Raw genomic sequence first — 17879 nt, 5'->3', positions numbered from 1 at the left:
GGTGCGGCGTGGGGAGGGCACGGGCCCTAAAGCAAAAAAAAAAAAAAAAAAAAGATAAGTACTGGCAGAAGTATGGTGAAAGGCGAACTCTCTTACACTGCTGGTGGGAATGTAAATTAGTCCAGCCACTGTGGAGAACAATTTGGAGATTCCTCAAAAATATACAAATAGAACTATCATATAATCCAGCAATCCCACTCATTGGTATCTACCCAAAGGACAGAAGAATTCTTAATCAGAAAAGTGCTTGCACATTGATGTTTATTGTGACACTATTCACAATTACTAAGACATGGATCCAACTCAAATGCCCACTAACAGATGAATGGTTTGAAAAACTGTGGCACATATACTCTATGGAATACTATTCAGACATAAAAAAAAAAAATCCCTGGCTTTTGACAGAAAGTGGAAGAATATGGAAGATTTACTGCTGAGTGAAGCAAGCCAGGTTATGAAGGAGAGACATTGAATGTCCTCACTTAATATCTACCAAGTGTCTGTACTCTATGACTGAAACTGAATGACTAAAGGATATAGAAGCACAGTAAATTGATGTAAATACAGATACAGTGTGTGTGAAAGAGTAGAGTCTGAGGAAGGACATTTAGAAGAAAAACAGAGAGGCAAAGCATTAATGGGACAAAGAAATGTGGTATTGTCTGTTGAAGATAATTTTATAGTTTTATCAACTGGACTAGGGAGAAATGTTCACATGTTGAAATATTCACTTTGTAAGCTAAATAACATGATTGAATGTATTAAATAAAATGAAATAAAAAAAGATAAAAACACACTATATGAAGATTCCTCAAAGATAGAACTACCATGTGATCCAGCAATCCCACTCCTGGTTATCTAACCAAAGGACAGAAGAATGCTTAGTTGGAAAAGTGCTTGCACATCTATGTTTATTGCAGCATTATTCAAAATTGCTAAGACATAGAACCAAACCAAATGTCCGCAAACAAAAGAATAGATTGAAATAGTATATATACTCTATGAAATACCACTCAGCCATAAAAAACAATATGACCCTGGTTTTTCACAGAAAGTAGTTAAATATGGAAGATTTGTTGCTGAAGATTTCCTGCACTCTGTGACTTAAACTGAAAAACTAGAGAATACAAAAACATAGAAAATGATTATAGAACCCAGATAGAGTATGCAAAGAGGGTGGGAGAAAGAGGAGAGTCTAAGGAAAGACAAGAAGTAGAAAAATAGACACAAGACATTTATGGGAAAAAGAAATGGATTATTATCTGTTGATCATAACGTGTATAGTATCCCCAACTGGACTGGTCAGAAATGTATTTCTGTTGAAACATTCACTTTACAAGCTAAGTGATGTATATGATAGAATGTATAAAATAAATTAAAATAAATATGACAGAGACACAACAACTCAGTAGCAGCTCAGGTCTCACTGGGCTGATAGCTCACAAGGAACGTTCACAGTGATTTCCAAGATAGCTATCTAAGGTAGATAAATCAAGCAACTGAGGCTTCTTTTATAATACACCCCATATCAGAACAGTGATAAGAGTCTTTATGGTTCAGAATATCCAGAAAAAGCCATGGGCAATAATTCATTAATTCACCATTAGTGTCTGATGACCTACAGACCCACTTCGAGGGCATGTGGTGAAAAGTTGTATGACAAGAGAAAAACCAACAAGCTCTTCCTGAGAACAAGCATGAACAAGCCCCTCTGGAGCAAAATAAAACCCCTTGCCTCAGTTCATCTTCAGCAGGCCTTTGGGATCCCTCTGTGTCTGTCTGGGAGCTCACTTTTTCTCCTTAATAAAATTCCTGTTTTGCTATTCCTCTGAGTGTCCGTGTCTCTAATTTATCCTGAAACAAGACTTGTCATTACTTTATATTGAGAAGATGCAAAATCCTCTCCTTTAGGCTAATAAACTGCTGTTAGCTATGTTAGAGTATATTGGCATGAAAAGTCCTCTGTACTCCTACTTTTGTTTCGTAGACAAACTGCAGTATTACTTAGAATTCTGATTTTTTTGTTAGTTGTTAGGTTATAGGCAATCACAGTAGCTAGGCCTCACCCAGTCACAGGTGTCCTGTCTATTAGACCATGTTAAGGCAGACAAACTTCAAAATGTAACCAATTCAATTGTTTCTCTACATTCCTTCACTTTCAGTTTTGTACATCATTTTCCCCTTGCCTGCATATGTCACTTTTCTTTTCCAAAACTTAAATACCATGTGACCATGAGATTGCTTAAAACTGATAGGAAGCTGTTTCAGGAAACTCTCTGATTCAAATTGTGTTCATTTTCACTACTAAGTTAAACTGTCTGACTTTTTTTTTTTTTTTTTTTTTACAGTTTTGGTGTCAGAAGCAGGATCTAGAGTAGAGTTTCCAGTGACACCCTAGGAACAGTGAGTGACCACACAATGTACCTGCTTTTTTCTTTGCTGTCCATTGCTGTTTCATGTCAACTAGAGATTATGGGTAAATTCTCTCTCAGATTTGAGCTCCCCAGACTCATGTTTAGAGCTCTCTGAGATTATTTGAGCAAATTTTGGTTCAAGCCAGTTTTGGAGTTGCAACAGAAACTGAATTCTGTCCACGATTGGATTGAATCCAATAATTAACTGTATTGAATCCAGTTGTCTGGCTGGTCAGAAAGAAACTATCAGTAAGTAGTTATTAACATGGCAGATGCAGCAAGATTAGGTTTTTGGAAATTCACACAGGATCTTAGTTTTGTTTTTATGTGTTTTTTTGTTTTTTGTTTTTTGGTTTTTTTTTAGTTTGCATGCTTAGAGAAAGAAAGATCATTGACTAAATCAGTCAAGAAGAGCTCAGACCTTTCAACCTAAACAATGCAGGTGAAAAAGAATGGGAATTGAGACCAGTAGATGGCACAACGATTATGTCATGTAGTTGACTATGGTTCAAGACCCAGACTCAGTGGCTTCAATTTCAAGACAAGTGCATATACAAGTGCATATACATGCATGTCCGAAATCTCAAGAGGAGAATGGAGGAGAAGGGATTGCACCATGGCCATCCCCCTGAAGTATGATTTCTCATTTCTGTCTCTCTGTCTCTCCAGAGAATGCACATGCCCTATAGCAAAAATCTTTCTTAAAAAAATTAAAAGACATATTCAAAACACTAAAAGAAAAACAATTTCAACCAAGAATACTATACCAGCAAGATTATCCTTCAAATGGAAAAAGCAAACAAATTATTCTCAGACAAAAACAAAGAATTCACCAACACAAGACCAGCCCTTCAAAAAGTACTGAAGGGATTACTATATCTGGAAAACTAAAGAGACAGACAAAAATATGAGAACAAAACCAACCAGAAAATGGCTAACAAAATGGCAAAATGGCAAGTCCACAAATATTGATAATAATGCTGAGTGCTAATTGGTTAAACTCCAATCAAAAGACACAGACTGGCTGAATGAATGAAAAAATAGAAACCTATTTTCTGCCTACAAAAAAATGCACCTCATGGATAAAAACACATAGACTAAAAGTGAAGGACTAGAAAAAGATATTCTATGCAAATCGAAATTTATTAAAAGCCTACAGTCATTACACAGACAGCAGACAAAATAATCTTTAAGACAAAAACTAGAGGAAGAGACAAAGAAGGACATTTTATATATACAGTACTAAAAGGTATAACTCACCAAGAAGATATAACACTTATAAATATCTATGCACCCAACTTAGGAACACTCAAATACATAAAAGAGACTGATAAATCTAAAGAGAGAGGTAGACTGCAACACATTAATCAGGATCTTAATAACCACTGTCTCCTGTGGACAGATCATCTAGACAAAAAATAAGCAAAGAAATACAAAATCTAAACAAAACCATAAATAAAATGGACTTGACAGACATCTATAGAAATTTCCACCCAATAATCACAAAATATATTTTTTCTCACCCCTACATGGAATCTTTTCAAAGATTGACCAACCACATGGTAGAATGCAAAATACTACTTCATAGATTCAAAGACAGAGCAACTATATTCAGCATTTTCTCTGACCATGATGGAATTAAACTTGAAATTCATTTCAGAAAAACCCTTGAAAATACAGAAATATGGAAATTAAATGACCTACTACTAGATGGCTTTGCAACCACTGAAGAAATTAAAACTAAAACCAAAAGATTCCTTGAACCCAATGATAATGAGCCCACAAGTTTCCATAACCTTTGGGACATAGTGAAAGCAGTAATAAGAGGGAAATTCATAGCAATTGGTGCACATAAGAAAAAGATGAAAAGATGACAAATAGACAACTTAACAATACACTTCAGGGAACTGGAAAAAAAAAGCAAAAAAAAATTGGAAAAAGTAATAATAAAGATTTAAACAGAAATAAATTAAATAGAAAATAAATTATCAATATATAAATGAAAATGAAACCAATAAATGAAAATAAATGATGCTGCTCTTTTAAGAAGATGAACAAAATTGACACACCATTAGCTAGATTAATTAAGAAGAGAGAAGAAAGGCAGGTAAATAAAATTCACAATGAAACAGGCAATATTACAACAGATATAACAGATAAACAAAAGATCATTAGCTCATCATACTATGAGTGACTATACACCAACAAACAAGAAAATGTGGATGGCATTAACAAATTTTTGGACACATATGATCTACCAGGATGAAATCAGGAAGACATAAAAAGTCTGAGTACACATGTAACAAGATATGAAGTTGAATTACCGATAAGTAACCTCCCAACAAAGAAAAGCACAGGTACTACTAGCTTCACTTATGAATTTCACAAAACTTTTAAAGAAGAGCAGAAGTTAGCAGCCTTGCCAGACACCAGGCTGCCTGTGGCTTCAGGCCCTAATGGCAGGGACCCGTGGTTCATTCCCCCCAATTTGCCTGTGGACTTCAGTTTTGTGTCTTGGGACTTTAAGATAAACTTGCACCCCTCCCCACCCCATCCAGAGACAGGTTGAAGCAGCATTGCTGCCTGTAGCCTGTGGCTGAAGGCCCTAACAGCCGGAACCAGTGGCTCATCACCCCCTACTCACCTTTGAACTTCAGGTTTGTGTCTTGAGACTTTAAGATGAACTTGTGCCTCTCCCCACCCCATCTGTGGGAGCTTAGGTATCTCTTCAATATATATTACATTTCTTTGATACATACTTATGATTTAAGATTCTCAGACAGAAGTAGTAGAACACACACACACACACACACACACACACACACACACGAAAGGGGATTTACTATGGGAATTGGCTCAATCAATTGGCAGAGAAATCCCGTAAGAGGTCAACTTTAAGGATACACAAAAATGTTCATAGCATGACTCAGTCTGAGTCTAAAGGCCTGAGGAAATATGGGTCAAGGGTGAAGGTTTTGGAGTTGAAAGACTGGAAAGTCTGAAGTTCTGATGTCCATGAAGAGTACATGTCAGTTCTAAGAGCAAGAGAACCTAATGGTTATATTGCTGGACTCCCACATAGTCAACCGTGGTTCAAGTCCTGGACCTGATGACTTCAAAGTCACGCCAGGCACAAGTGCATGTGTGCCCAAGATCCTGAGAGGAGAATGGAGGAGAAGGGATTGCAACAAGGCCATCCCCTGTTGGGGATGATTTCTCACAAGCTCATGCACCCTATACCAAAAATCTTGCATGGTGATTTTGACAAGAGAACTGTGTGCAGAGAAAGCAAGTCTGCATCCAGAGTGTCTACTCTAACCAGGACAAAATGCTGCTCCTTCCATGACTGTTGTCTGGATAGGTCCCATGTGGTCAACTGACCTCCAGGAAACTGGCCGATCACCTAGAGGAGGGCGCTACATCAGAGTTCCATCTTGTTCTCTGCTAAAAGTCTGGCCACTCAGCCTCCAGATCGGCCGTGGTGAGCAGGTGCTCATGTTGTGGCACCTGGGCTCAACCTCCAGCCCTGTTGCCATGGCCACTCTGCTCATGAACCCATTGGCAGTGACAGGGCTGGCTGAGGAAGGAGGCTGACTGGGACCCACAGAAGTGGCCTCCCTATACCCAGGGCCATTAAATGCCCCTGTATGGAGGTTGCCCTTCCTGGGTCTTCACTTGGGACACAAATATCTTCACACTCTTATCCACTCACACAGATCACTCCTCATACCTCTTCCTATTTTCTGTTTGTAACCAACTTACCAATTATTTTTGTTCAAAGTCCCTGATTGTGTGGCCAGACCCTGGCTATTGCCTGTAGACAAGGCCCTGGGCATTTCTCCTGCAGTGCTGCCTGTCTGCAGACCTGCCCTTCCCATGACACCATGAGGGCAAAAGAACACTCATAGTTTCCTCATGAAGATTAGAAACTTTCTGGATTTTCATCAGATGTACTAGATACTCCCAAAGGCAACCCAGATCTAATACTATGTATTAGGGTAATACATCAAAACTTAAACTGAAGGTTATATTAAAACATACTAACGTAAGTCCTCCTTTGGATTAAAGTCTTTTATCTAAGGTAAAAAGAGGCCACTTTGCAGAATTTATTACCAGAGCTTGTTGGTTATTTCAAAACAGAACAAACTTAGGAGCTATTTTTTTTTAAGTATTACATGACATTTGGAAATTTTAGAAATTTTAGAAATTTTAGAAATAGAACTGGTTCTGTTAGAACCCCCATCAAAAATGGAAAACAGCATACCTTTAGAACTCCTGTTTACTTCCTGGAGAGTCCACTATTATATACGTGAAGCCTGTACAAGAAGAGAAATAAATGGGGTTGGTCTGTGATGTAGCAGTGAAGGCACTGGACTCTTCCATGGCTAACTGCACAGTCTGAGTCCCAGACCCGGCAGTTTAAAAATCATGCTAAGCATGTGTCTATGTGTGCCCCAAATCCTCAGAGAAAGGATTGTGGAGTGGTCATCCCTCATGGGAGCTGATTTTTCACTTTTTCTCTGTCTTTCTAGCTCTCTCCAGTGTGGGCACATGACCCAAAGGAAAAAAGAAAGAGAAAGAGAAATATGGAAGAAAAAGAAATTATATAGCATTTTATTAGGCCAAAGCTGTCCTAAACCAGGCAGAGAAACTACCTAAAGTCTCGAAGACAGAACTGATGGCAGCAAGACGGAAAGGTGGGCAGTCTCAGCTTTCACTGCCCACAAAAGCTGCAATTGACAGTAATGCAGAAATGAAAGTTGCTCCAAAAGTTGCCAGTCTAGGTCTACAGCAACACAACGGAGCAAAAGTCCCAAGAAAGACCACACAAAATAGAGGAAGGGAAGATTATTTTGCCTGCACAATCTCAAGCCCCAAACCACCACTAGTCAGCATCAAAAGTGAGCACCAGGCTTGTGCATCTTCCTTTTTTATTTTTTTTCTTTACATTTTTAAATTTCATTTTCTTTTATACATTCAATCATGTTATTTAGCTTACAAAGTGAATATTTCAACAGGTGAACATTTCTCCCTAGTCCAGTTGATAAAACTACAAAAGTATCTTCAACAGATAATACCACATTTCTTTGTCCCATTAATGCTTTGCCTATCTATTTTTTTTCTAAATGTCCTTCCTCAGACCCTACTCTTCCACACACACTATATCTGGTATTTACTGTGTTTCTATATCCTTTAGTCATTCAGTTTCAGTCATAGAGTGCAGATACTTGGTATATATTAAGTGGGGACATACAATGTCTCTTCATCTTAGCCTGGCTTGCTTCACTCGGCAGTAAATCTCCCATATTCTTCCACTTTCTGTCAAAAGCCAGGGTTTTGTTGTTGATTTTTTTTATGACTGAATAGTATTCCATAGAGTAGACATGCCACAGTGCATCTTTCTGAAGGGGAAACCAGCTGGTTGGCAAGCCACCTCCCTCGCCTTTGGGCCACTGTCCAGACAACACTGCCCAGGTCTGGCAGAACAGAGTTATCTGGAGACAGCCATGAGTAAAGGAAGGTGTGGGCTCTCAGTAGAGGGACTCTCAAGGGACTGTTCAGTAGAGGACCAGGACCCTGTGCACTAAGGAAATCAATAGCCAGCAAAGAGGCCTTGCACACCCTGCAATTGTTCACCTTTGCAGACTCCAACCACACCAGCCACTCCCTGCTCCCTGTCCCTCTCCAGAGCCACCTCTTACAGGAGGACACAAATATCTTCAACAGAATGGTGCAGCTCACTGCTGCTGTCCACACCCACTGAACTTTCCTTAGAGGCCACAGGACGACTGTTGTCTGCAAAGATCCATGAACATTCACATCGTCCAGAGGCCCCACCATCCTCCTCCTCACTTACTCCACCTCACTGTCTGGACACATCTGCTGTGCTCCCTGCCCCACGGTGTCTGACACACACAGGACACACAGGGTGTGTTTATCACATGGTGTCTCACATACTGATGCACAGCTGTGTCCTCAGAGCTCAGGCTGCTCAGCTCAATGGGGGTTGTGCTCATGGATGTGCCCCTGGTCATGGTGACTCGGCCCTGGGACTTCTGCATGTAGCCTGTGCCACCACAGTGAGGGTGAATCCATCCTGCCCAGGGGCCTGTTGCACCTGCCACACAGCAGCACTGCAAAGGTGCATCTGGAAGTCGTGCAGGAAGACTTCACAGAGGCCAAAGCTCCCACCTCAGTCCCAACAGCACCAGTTGGACATGGGAGTAGTCACCTGAATGGAAGAGCCAAGAGTGGGTGCAGTTCCCTCCTCACCCAGCTCTGTTCTGCAACCCCTCACCATTCAGACACTGAGTGGCTGCAGAGGCTGTTGGATAAGCACACCCAGCATGAGATGGCATGGTGCAAACCATGCTTACAATGTTCTTACAGCACCTTGTGCAGACCCTGAGAGGAAGCCCCTCCCTAGCCACTCTGCCCCTGGGTTGGTGAGTCCTGCGTGCCCTCTCTGCAGCCTGTCCCACCACAGGGAAGCTCTTGTTTGGACCCACAGGGCTTTTCCTCATGGCTGCTCTTGTCCAGTGTGAACTGCCACGTTGGGCTTCATAAATTCCGTCACTGGTGGTACACTCCTGGACGGTGTCCCCTGAATGAGAGAGGCATGGCCCTGCCATGCCCTGTGCTCTGCAGGGGCCCCAAGGAAGGGCTTTACAAAACCCCAGGGATCCCTTTCCTGGTGCAGCCAGATGTGCTGCTGCCATCACACACAGTGGGTCTGGAGAGGCACAGCGTTGGGACACACTCATCTGCTCTCAAGTGCTCTGGTGATGGCCGTATCAGAGACCACCTGCACATACAGGCCCATGGGCTCAAACCCATTCTCTCTACTCTTCTAAAAAATCCCTCACACTCACACAGCTAGGCCTGACATGTGCGGTGATGGCCCGAGTCCACGCCCTTTTCTTTTCCTGACACAGGGGTCCCAGCCAACAGAACCAGGAGGAGGTGTATGCAGGTGGGCTGCCTGCTCTCCTGGCCTCTGGCTCTGCAGGTGCCCTGAGAGGGCAGGGCTGGCCCCAAGTGTGTGATCTCGGTGAGGTAGGAGATAGGCTTGGGACATACCATGAGGTAGAAGGCCTGAGGTAGAGATGCAGTGAACTTTACCCAAGATGGAGTCACAGTGGTTAAGTTTTCACAAGGAGCTGGCCGCATTGGGGCTCAAAACAGCCATAGCTAGGGGGAGCCGATTCTGCCACACAGCAGCACTGCAAAGGTGCATCTGGAAGTCGTGCAGGAAGACTTCACAGAGGCCAAAGCTCCCACCTCAGTCCCAACAGCACCAGTTGGACATGGGAGTAGTCACCTGAATGGAAGAGCCAAGAGTGGGTGCAGTTCCCTCCTCACCCAGCTCTGTTCTGCAACCCCTCACCATTCAGACACTGAGTGGCTGCAGAGGCTGTTGGATAAGCACACCCAGCATGAGATGGCATGGTGCAAACCATGCTTACAATGTTCTTACAGCACCTTGTGCAGACCCTGAGAGGAAGCCCCTCCCTAGCCACTCTGCCCCTGGGTTGGTGAGTCCTGCGTGCCCTCTCTGCAGCCTGTCCCACCACAGGGAAGCTCTTGTTTGGACCCACAGGGCTTTTCCTCATGGCTGCTCTTGTCCAGTGTGAACTGCCACGTTGGGCTTCATAAATTCCGTCACTGGTGGTACACTCCTGGACGGTGTCCCCTGAATGAGAGAGGCATGGCCCTGCCATGCCCTGTGCTCTGCAGGGGCCCCAAGGAAGGGCTTTACAAAACCCCAGGGATCCCTTTCCTGGTGCAGCCAGATGTGCTGCTGCCATCACACACAGTGGGTCTGGAGAGGCACAGCGTTGGGACACACTCATCTGCTCTCAAGTGCTCTGGTGATGGCCGTATCAGAGACCACCTGCACATACAGGCCCATGGGCTCAAACCCATTCTCTCTACTCTTCTAAAAAATCCCTCACACTCACACAGCTAGGCCTGACATGTGCGGTGATGGCCCGAGTCCACGCCCTTTTCTTTTCCTGACACAGGGGTCCCAGCCAACAGAACCAGGAGGAGGTGTATGCAGGTGGGCTGCCTGCTCTCCTGGCCTCTGGCTCTGCAGGTGCCCTGAGAGGGCAGGGCTGGCCCCAAGTGTGTGATCTCGGTGAGGTAGGAGATAGGCTTGGGACATACCATGAGGTAGAAGGCCTGAGGTAGAGATGCAGTGAACTTTACCCAAGATGGAGTCACAGTGGTTAAGTTTTCACAAGGAGCTGGCCGCATTGGGGCTCAAAACAGCCATAGCTAGGGGCAGCCGATTCTACTCACTAGCTACAATCTAACAAAAACCACAGCTCCACCTGTCTACTGGGTCCGCACAGAATGGGGCAATAATTCGCCTGACTGAAGCCCATTCCTTACCACAGAGCCAGCCCGTTGCTTAGACCTCAGCTCTGCTCCAGCAACCCGTTCATGGGACCCTCCCTGAGTGGGAGCTTCTCGCTCCTTCAGGAAACTGCCTTGCTGCTTATCCATTCTCCGAGTGGTTCTTTACCAGTGTGAGACCAGAACCTGGTCATCTCTTGCCCCTAATTCAGGCACTGGTGTTGGGTTAGATGGCCCACCATCCTGTGTCACAAGGGCACAGCCGAGGGCACCAGCATGTCCCCCCATGAGCAGGGCAGGTGCTGCTCTAGGACGTGGATGGAAAGTCCACATGGATGGACTGCATCCCCACTGACAGCAGTTCTTGGCTTCTCCAAAGGGTGTCACTGTCGCCGTGGCAAGTGGCCCATAGGCTAACTGGCTTGCCTAGAACTCTAGAGTTCTAGAGTCTACAACCTGGTCCTGGTCTGGATGTACATTGCCAGGAAGAGCACGTGTTACTGGCGGCCAGGGCACCCAGTGATCACAGCCAGCCCTGGGCCCCACCCTAGGGCAGGCTCTGCACTGTGGCTTCCCAGCTAAGCCTGGCACCACGCCTAACCATGGAGTCACACCCAGAACCAACCCTTGCCCTCTCTGGGATCCCTGGAGACCCCAGACTTGCAGAATCAGGAGACCCCTGAGGATGCAGGAGGGGATGAACCTGTCATGTCCAGGTGAGGCTGCTCTGAGTGTAGAGCTCAATTGGGACAGAGGCCATGGAGACAAGGCCAGGCTTTGAGGCACACTGTGCAGGCAGAGCCACCTTGGGCAGGCTGAGGCCATGGCTCCTAGAGATATGAGCACAGGAGGGAATGCCCTGGCCAGAGGAGATGGGGTCCCAAAGGGGCCCTGCCCAGTCAAGTCTGCCGGAAGTGAGGAGTGAGCGTGCCATGCTGCATCCAATTGTGCCACAGGAAGGGTCACAATCATGAACCAGAAAGGTGACTCTATGGGGCAAGGTCATGCAGATGAGGCACTTCTACACCAGAGCATGAACATGGTGACAGCAGGCAGTAACAGACATGAAGAGTTGAGTGTGCAGCATCTCACACCCTTACCCCAAAACACGTTACAAGGGTGTGATAGTCAAAACAGCATGGTATTGGCACAAAACAGACATGTGGATCCGTAGAACAGAACAGAGACTCCAGAAATAAATTCCAAAACATACAGGCAAGTGATTTTTGACCAAGAATATCATTCAATTCGTGGAAAAAGAAAAACCTCTTTAGAAAATGGTACTGAAAAAACTAGGTATCCACCTGTAGAAAGATGAAACTGGACCCCTATCTTTCACCATGAACAAAATTCAACTCAAAATGGATCAAAGATCTAAACCTAAGACTTTAAACAATAAAACTGCTGGTGGAAAACACTTGGGAAACTCTGGAAGATGGTAGGGCAGGCAAAGATTTTTTTTTTAATTTATTTTTATTTATTTATTTATTTATTGAGAGGTTTTTCGCTATACAGCGCGTGCGCTCGCCAGACAGACAGAGAGAGACATAGAGACAGAAAGTGAGAAATCACTCCCCAGGGAGGATGGTCACGCCGGAATCCCTTCTCCTCCATTCTCCTCTCGGGATCTTGGGCACGCACACACATGCGCCCAGCGTGAGTTTTAAGCCACCGGGTCCGGGACACGAACCGCAGTCGACTACGTGGGAGTCCAGCGACAGAGCCATTATGCTAACTGCTGGTTCCCAAGAATTGTTAACTAAGACCCCCAAAGCACAAACAATAATCCCCAAAATAGACAAATGGTATTACATCAGATTACGAAGTTTCTGCACAGAAAGACACAGAAACTAGTGTGTATCCACAATGCTTGGAATGGGAGAATATTTTCGTAAACTATGCCTCGGATAAGGGACTGATAACCAAAACATACAGGAAACTCAAGCAGCTTACTTGAAAAACAGAAAATTGACTAACCCAATTAAAATATGGGAAAATTAGCTAAACAAAAAACTTTCTAAGGAAGACATATGAACATCCAAAAAACATATGAAAAAAGCGGTCAACATCTCTCATCATAAGGGAGATGCAGATTAAAACCACAATGAGATACCACCTAGCCCCTATCAGAATAGTGAAGATTAAAAATATAACTAATTATGGGACCAGCAGTTAGCGTAATGGCTATGTCGCTGGACTCCCATGTAGTCAACTGTGGTTCGAGTCCCAGACCCGGTGGCTTAAACTCATGCCTGGCTTGTGTGCGTGTGTGCCCAAGATCCTGAGAGAAGAATGGAGGAGAAGGGATTGTGGTATGGCCATCCCCTTTGGGGGGTGATTTCTCGCTTTCTGTCTCTCTGTCTCTCTCTGTCTGGCGAGCGCACGCGCCCTACAGCAAAAACCTCTCCAAAAAAAAAATATAACTAATGATAAGTGTTGGCAGGGATGTGGTGATAGGGAACCTTTCCTACACTATTGGTGGGAATATAAATTGATCCAGCCACTGTGGAAAACAATATGGAAGTTCCTCAAAGATCTACAGATAGAACTACCATATGATGTAGCAATTCTACTCCTGGATATCTACCAAAGAAAAAGGTTAGGAAAAGTGCTTGCACATCTATGTTTACTGTGGCATTATTCACAATTACGAAGACATTGAACCAACACAAAAGTTCATGAACAGATGATTGGATTGAAAAAGTATGGCACATATGCTCCATGGAATGCTATTCAGTCATAAAATATCACAAGACCCTGGCATTGTATGTCTCTTCTCAACATATATTGACTGCCCATACTCTGGTAAAGATTAAAAGATTGGAGAACATAAATGCATTGAAAATAGTTATTGACACTAGAGACAGTGTGGAAGGAGGGCGGGAGAGGGGAAGAATATGGGAAGTCAATTAGGGAGACAAATGGAGAAGTAAGACACATGTGGGATACAGAAATGGTTTGCTACCTGTTGATAATAATGCATATAGTATTCTCAGCTGAATTGGTCTGAGGGGTAGTTCATGTTGAGTAAATTCTCTTTATAATCTAAATGATGTATAGCAATTGATTGTATAATAATAATAATAATAAATAAAAAACCCAGACAGTTCAGAGGACTGCCTTTAAGAAAGAAATGGGAAGACCTGGTGACCCTGCTGTTGTCCTTAAACAGCTTCTCTTGTAATCATTGATACGCTCTTGGAACCTGTGATGTACACAGGTGTGAGAGAGACAGAGAGAAGGGCCCACGTGCTCAATAGAATTATAATTTATAGCTTCCTTCACAGGGACCTGACCACTGAAGGACAGAAAGAGCAAAGCAAGGCATGGTGCTCAAGGTGGGGCTGAGCTGGAGGCCCTGGACTCCTGAGGCAGGCCTAGGGCATGGGACTCCATGTCCTCACAACTGGTGAAAGAGACATGTGAGGGCTGAATTGGATTTCCAGCTCAGAAACATTCATTCTATAATGCAAGAGACACGAGGAAGTCTATTTCATGATTTAATTAGTAACTATCACTATGGTTATCACTGTGGTGATGGTGACCATGAAGGAGAGGGAGCCAGGACATCCCCAGGGAATTGGCAAAGGTCTCACTTTTTACGATACAATCTAAGGTGTGTAGGTTCTGCTCACAGTCCTAGAGAAATGCAAGAAGGCGAGGAAGAGGACAAGTACTTACACTTTCCCTGCACCTGTGCTCATACCAATCCTAGGCTCAGTGGTACTGACCCCTGCTGATCTGGACTTCCTGGTCACTAACCTTTCCCTGGAGGTCCTGAGCCCCTGCTGGTCCTGAGACTCTGGTGATTCAGAACCCCCTGGAGGTCCTGAGACTGCAGGTTGTCTAATGTGGAATGATAGAGAATAAGAGAAATAATTACTGATTTATAAAACATAATTTCTTTACACACTGATCACAAAAACCACCAAGTAATCTAATCTACTACCCTTGACAGAGGTTGGTGATGTCATTCTGTACAATGAAATAGTCAGTTTAGGCTGACCCCATAAATTAAGGGGGAAGGGAGCCAGATTCACATGTCCAGCCAGGAGGTTCAAATCCTCACCTCAGCAGCTTGAAAAACACTCTGGGCATGAGTGTGTGCCCCCAACCCCCACAGTATATAGAAATAGAGGAGACAGGATGTGGCATAGCCACACCCCATAGTGGTGATCCCCCAACGCTGTCTCTCTGTCTCTGTATGACAAGTACATGGCTCTCTAGCCAGTGAATGAAGTACTCAGTTTCACCAATACAGCCTCATCACTCCATCAGGAATTTATGTCTCTGGACTTGCGACGCAGCTTTACTCAAGGGGGCAGGAACACAGCATAGTGGGGGTATTCCTGGTCCTTTAGAGGGAGTGTCAGAAAAATCACTTCAATTAAATTCCTGATACAAAGAAAAATGGTAGCAGAAAACAACAGGTTTACTTGCTACTCAGATAACCCATGGTACCCTCAAGACAGCTGCTTGCTGTCAACAGATAATTTCAAGTGACTATTAGTTAAATTTCTCATTAAACTACACTGCATTTTATACATCTCTGCCATCTAAACAACTCTACATGGTGTGAACTTTTGGGGGAGTGTAGAAAAGACAGCTGAGATGATTTCTTTGTTGTGCGTAACCAGCTAACAACACAATCCTAGAAAACCATTTCACTGTGCATGGCCCACTCCAATCCTCATGGGCCCTTGGAACACCCACATTTTATCTACATTTCATGGGACTTCAATATGTCTTATTTATTGTGCATCTCTCTCTTCAATGTCTTGAAGCCATTACTTGTAACGAACTATGGTCTTAGGATCAAAGGCTTCTTGACTTTCATGTCTCCAGCTTGTGGCATACCAACTTTGGGTCACATGACTGAAGACAGAGCTTGCAGAAATTAAAGAGCAACTTGTAAGGCATTATTGTCAGACACCACACTGCCCTTACTACCCTCAATCTTCTGAAAAAGTTGTATAAAAGCAATGGCACTGTTACATTAGAATTAACAAAAATTAAGAACTGCCTTCACTCTTTGGCCAAAGAGTCTCCCACCAGCTCCCTGGCATTGTGGTGCACCCCCTCAGGGACACAGCACATATTAGCCACATCGATCCTCAGGTTTACATTTAAACCGAAGAAGCAATTTGGAAGTCCACATGGTGGTAATTCAGGCTGCAATTCTCAGAGACCCTCGACCCTTCTGTGGATGCAGACAACTGACCTGGACCCACCCCAGAGCAAGCCAGGAGCCTCAGGTAGTGGACATGTCAGACCAAGACCCCTGCTTACTTCCTTTTTTATTTTATTTATTTATTTTTATTTATTTATTTTAGGTTTTTGTCCTAGGATGTGTGTGCTTATTAGAGAACAGAGAAATACAAAGACTGAGAACGTGAGAAATCACCCTCGAGGAATGGCCATGCTGTGATTCCTTCTACTTCATTCCCTAATCGCTTTTTGATTTTTTGGGGGGTTTTCCTATTAACGTTCCTTTCCTCACTTTCTAGAAACCCCTGATCATCACGCACCCATAATTGGCTTTTCTCTTTTTCTCTCTTAATGTAGCTTCCACGTGTGGTAAGGCGTGTGATGCATTGTGTACTAGACTTCTAACAGCTTTTAAGTCTCACCCCTCCCTCTTCCACATCTGCCCCATCAGGGAAAACCAACAAGAGGGCCTGGGTGTCAGTGAGAATTCAAACCACAAAAGGCCCTACCCAGTCAGCGTTCCCACCCTAATCCATCCATTAACACAACAAAACCCTGACTCAGTCTCCTGTTCTGGCTCTGAGATGCTTCTTTCTGGCTTGAGGCTTCTGCCCTGCTCTCTGTAGACCCTGGTGGTGTCGCTCACAAAGCTCTCCCCAAAGGGAGGGTGTGCATGGGCATCTCATCCCGAGCACAGACCCACAGCAGGCAAAGGCGATTCGCCAGGCTGGGGCACCAAGAACTGCTGTGAACAGGGGTTCTGGACCGACCACCACCCCTTTCTCCTCGTGCTCTGGTTGCCGCGGGTTCTTGACTTGAATGTGGAACACGCATGCTGAGCAGTACCTGTGAACAGGTGAGATCCAGCCGTGCAGCGTGCACTGCGATTTCTGAATTCTGACAAGTCTCTGTCACACGTTTAGAAGAACTCAGAATGAGTTTTGTTACTTAACTGTCTCTTCAGAAAAGGAACATGAGATTGGGGCCCATCTTACAGAGGCCCTGTATGTTGTGTGGTGCCTCATGTGTGTCTGCTGCAGCAGAGCCATGACTGTCCTCCTGATACCGAGTTGGCCCTGTTGAAGAAGCTGGAAACATAAACAGACCCCCGAAGTGCGTAGAGAGGAAGAGAGAGGAGATGGGAGAGAAGGAACAGGAAGAAGAAAGGAAAGAGAGAATGGAGACATTTTTCTCCCAGGGTCACACTGCCTTCTGTGCACTGGAGAATGCTTCCTCCTGTACAATGAATCTTTTTGAATTCAGAGGTTTCAGTGGCAAGCACAGAATCTCAAATTTACAGAGGTTATAGAGAGAAAACCAAACCCAGGTAGAAAAACAGCCTTTAACATCCCCTCCATTCCTACTTCAGAGGCTGCTCCTTCTAGTTGGCAGTCCCAACACCCCCTGCTGGTCCTGCGCTGCCCCTGCTGATCCCAATCCACCTGGGTGGTCCCACATGCCCCATGGTCCTGACCACTGCACGGAAGTCTGTGTCTCCTCCACAGTAATACCTGCTGACCTCTGGTCTGGGAGGGCAGATCTCACCCCATCAGCTCTCATCATGCAGCCTGGCTTCCCCTCCCTGGGCCAGGGGTCTACAGCCTCATTGTAAGTGGAAGTTCCAAAAAACATATGAAAAAAGCGGTCAACATCTCTCATCATAAGGGAGATGCAGATTAAAACCACAATGAGATACCACCTAGCCCCTATCAGAATAGTGAAGATTAAAAATATAACTAATTATGGGACCAGCAGTTAGCGTAATGGCTATGTCGCTGGACTCCCATGTAGTCAACTGTGGTTCGAGTCCCAGACCCGGTGGCTTAAACTCATGCCTGGCTTGTGTGCGTGTGTGCCCAAGATCCTGAGAGAAGAATGGAGGAGAAGGGATTGTGG

This window comes from Tupaia chinensis, unplaced genomic scaffold (assembly GCF_000334495.1).
Source record: "Tupaia chinensis unplaced genomic scaffold, TupChi_1.0 Scaffold000416_1, whole genome shotgun sequence".
NCBI lineage: Eukaryota > Metazoa > Chordata > Mammalia > Scandentia > Tupaiidae > Tupaia > Tupaia belangeri.
The sequence above is the reverse complement of the archived record's forward strand: the minus strand, read 5'-3'. Positions refer to the sequence as shown.